Genomic DNA, 4,244 nt, shown 5'->3' with positions numbered 1-4,244 from the left:
AAACAAAAAAATGTAGGTGGAAGAGTGGATATAACACAGCAAGGTGTCTGTCATCTTTCAGGCTTTAGCTTCTTTTGTGTACAGTACCTTGAGAAACAATGTAGAGACACAGACTGACCACATCTCTGGGCCTGGGAATGAGATTGGAGGGACAGATGTACTCACAAAGACTAAGTAATCATGGTCACAGTGCTGTGAATGTATTGGAAAGCAGCATTTGGCTCTCTTCTTGGTCTCATTTCATGTTTGTGTCTGTGTCTGAGTACACTTATGGCTATGTGGGTTTGCTCCAGGAACTAGAAGGCCTTCTTTGGAAAAATTATGCTTTGCTTCATTTCATTGAAAATTCCTCTGCTAACATACTTTCCTATTATGGAATCTAGCTCTCAAAGGATTTTTTGTGGGCGAAAATAGATAAATTTCTTGATAAAAATGTAAATATAGTGAATCTCAGAGTATCTCAAGCTGCCTTCATTTCAACAGTCTGTATGACTTCTGGTGAAAACTTCGGTGCCCTTTACAGTGGATACTCCGGATAAGTGGGTCCCAAACCTGGCTGTCCCAAGGATTTCGTGGAGAGCTATATTAAAATGTAGATTCTTGGGTCCACCCAAAATCCAGAGAATCAGGATCTCTGGGGGATGGGCCCTGGGACTCTCTCTCTTTTAAAAGTTACTCAGATGGTAAGCAAGTATGTAGACTGTGGACCCGTGCTTCTAAATTTTAGTGTATGTATGAATCACTAGAATGTCTTACTAAAGCATAGATTCTGATTTAGTAGTTCTGAGGTAGGTTCAAGACCCCGTATTTTTAACAACCTCCCTGGTGCTGCTGGTAAGCAGACAATGCTATGAGTAGTGAGGAAATTGATCATGTCCTGAAATATTTTCTCTAAAATCAGGGTCATGTCTTTCTTTGCTGGGAGCCTGCATGGCCAGTGTTTAGCATGTGACAAACTATTCTCACCTCCTTGCTTGATGTCTCCTTGCTTTGAAATATTGCTTGAACAACTGATGATTCAGACTAGAGTGACTATTCATCTTGGCTTGCCCAGCAGGTCCTAGTTTATACCTATTGTCCTGGTATAATTGTTAAAATACCCTCTGCCACCTTGACTCTTAAAAGTGTCTCCATTTGGAAGATAAATTATAAAGTTTTTTTTTCTAAATTAAAAAATGTTCAGAAGCAATGTGGTGTATTGTACAGAACATAGATTGTATACCCAAAATCCTATGAAGTTTCAAACTCTGGCTTCCTTATTCCATACTATACGTACAACCTTAAGCAAATCAAGCCTCAGTGATTTCATGTGTAGAGCAGAAATGGTTTATTATTAGAATTTATAGAAATGATATAGGAAGTGGCTGGCATATTGTAGGCACCCATTTATTTAGGCCCCTGTTTCCTCATTGTCAATAAAGTGAACATCTACTCTGCTTTGAAATGATAAAAATAAAGTGTTGCTATTAACTTAGGATCAGAAGCAGCTGCAATATTAAAATGATGTATCTGCTATACTTGTATTTCAGTGCAACCCTCATGAGGCTCACATGGAATCTATCTCTGAACTTAGAAGTCCCATGTGATTTTTATGTTATCATGTATACTTCAGCAATGTTGATAGACCTACATCTTGAACTAGAGAAATGAAGGTATTAATATTTATTGAGTTCCAACTGTGTACCAGATGGAGGTAGTTCCAGATTGGAATAGATCACTAACATAGTTGAAGGGCAAGATATAGACAAGTTTAATTCACTTCTAAACAGAAATATTTAACATATTTCCTGGGTGAACCTCTATATCCAGTATTCTAGACCTAAGAACCTCATAAAAGGATTTTGATATGACTACAAAACAAGAAGAGGATGTGGGTGGGAAAAGAGAAAACTTGGTTATAGCCTTACTGCAGTTAAATTCCCATGAAAACATACCTAACAATTATGCCAGTTTGAACAAGATATGATCAATGATTGGCTCCTAGAATGCCCTTTGACTAGCTATGCAGGCTTGCCTCAGTTATTTTATTAAACTTGCGTAATTCTTTAAAGAATTAGAAATTTGGGGATAACATTTGATTGTTAGGGCAGTGTTTTATTAGGAGCCTATCTGGGCCAGGCATGTGCTGCACATGCATTGTTATTGAATATCCAACACAACTTTATGAAGTGAGTAGTATTACTATCTCCATTTTACAAGAGGAAACTGAGACACAGGAAATTTAGTTTTATGCAAGGTTGATTTGAAAGTGAGAGATAAAACTGAGATTCAAACTTGGGTATGTCTAACTCTGAGACCTTTATTCTTCACCATCACATATGGTTTTTATGTGTTAATGCTTCCACTCCACATTTCTAAAACATCTTATTACTCTATAGTCTAATGTGATCAAACTTGAGAACTTGGCCCAGGAGCATGGGCTGTGTGGGATACCTCTAAATATGGAGCAAAGATAGCAATCTGCTGCATTGACTTGGAGTTGGTGCAAGTAGACGAAGTGTATCACTTTATTTTACAATTTTGTTGAGATATAATTGAAGTACAGTGAACGGAACATTTTAAAAGTACACAATTTTATCAGTTTTAGCAAATGTATACACCCATGAAACCGTCGCCATAATCAAGTTAGCGATTTTTTCTCTCCACAAATTTTTCTCCAGATCCTTTGTAAATCTATCCCTTCCTCTGCCAAAATCCACAGGCAACTACTGATCTGTGTTCTGTCACTATAGATGAGTTTACACTTTTTAGAATTTCATCTAAATAGAATCATACAATATATGCTCCTTTTGCCACACTTCTTTCAATCAGCAAAATAATTTTGAGATTCATGTGAAATCTCAGTTTATTGAGCATATCAGTAATTTCTTCCTTTTTATTGCTGGATAGTTTTGCATTATATGGATATACCACAGGTTATTTATCTATTTACCTGTGGCGGACATTTCAATTGTTTCTAGTTTTTGGCTATTACAAATAAAGTTGCTGTGAACATGTGTGTGTAAGTCTTAGTGTAGACATATGTTTTCATTTCTCTTGGGTAAAAACCTAGGAGTGGACTAGTTAGGTGGTATGGTAGGTGTTTGTCAAACTTTTTAAGAAACCACCAAACTGTTTTCCAAAATAGTTATAGTGTTCTACATTCTCAACATCTTCACCAACACTTGGTATTGCTAATTTAAAATGTATATATTAGCCATTCTAATAGGTAAATAGTGTTATCTCATTATATTTTTAATTTGTCCTTCCCTGATGACTAATGATGTGAACATCTTTTCATATTCTTGTGGGCTAATTATAAGTCCTTTTAGGTAAAATGTCTATTTAAATTTTTTACTTATTTAAAAATTGGATTGTTTTCTTCTTATTAAGTGATAAAAAATTTTAATATATTCTATATACAAGTACTTGTCTGATATACATTTAGTAAATATTTTCTCCAGGTCGGTGGCTTGCTGTTTTGTTTTCTTAGCGAAGTCTTTGAAATAGTAAACACTTAAATTTGGCCAAAGATCAATTTGTCATTTTTTTTCCCTTATGGCTCATGCTTTTTGTGTTCTGTCCAAGGAATGTTTGCCTACCCCAGGGTTGTAATGTTTCTGTGCTTTTTGTAAAAAAAATTTAGAGTTTTATGTTTCAAATTTAGGTCTATGATCATTTTGAGTTAATTTTTGTGTATGATGTGAGGTAAGGGCCCATGTTAATTGTCTTTTCTTTTCCTGAACAGTGTATCCAGCATCATTTGTTGAAAAGACCTTCCTTTCCCCATTGAATTGCCTTGGTACTTTTGTAAAGAATTAATTGACTGTGTATGGGTTTATTTCTGCACTCTCTATTCTTTTTCATAGATGAATATGTCTGTATTTTTTGCTAGTACCGTATTGTTTTTATTACTGAAGCTTTATAAAAACTTTTTTGAAATCAGGTAAGGTTCCAACCTTGATCTTATAAGAAATTGCTTTGGTCCTTTGCATTTGATATTTTAGAATCAGCCTGTGAGTTTCTACAAAAATGTCAGTTGGAATTTTGATTGGTATTGCATTGAAACTGTAGGTCAATTGGGGGAAAATCGTCTTCTTAATGATATTGAGTGTGATATTTAATTTTATGTATTAAATTGATTGGGTTAAGGGATGGCCAGATAGCTGGTAAAGCATAATTTCTGAGTGTGTCTGTGAAGGTGTTTCTGGAAGAGATTAGCATTTGAATCATTAGACTGAGTATAGAAGGATCAGTCCTCACCA

Source organism: Propithecus coquereli, unplaced genomic scaffold (genome assembly GCF_000956105.1).
Source record: "Propithecus coquereli isolate 6110/MARCELLA unplaced genomic scaffold, Pcoq_1.0 Scaffold43, whole genome shotgun sequence".
Taxonomy (NCBI): Eukaryota; Metazoa; Chordata; class Mammalia; order Primates; family Indriidae; genus Propithecus; species Propithecus coquereli.
This window is presented reverse-complemented; position numbering follows the sequence as displayed.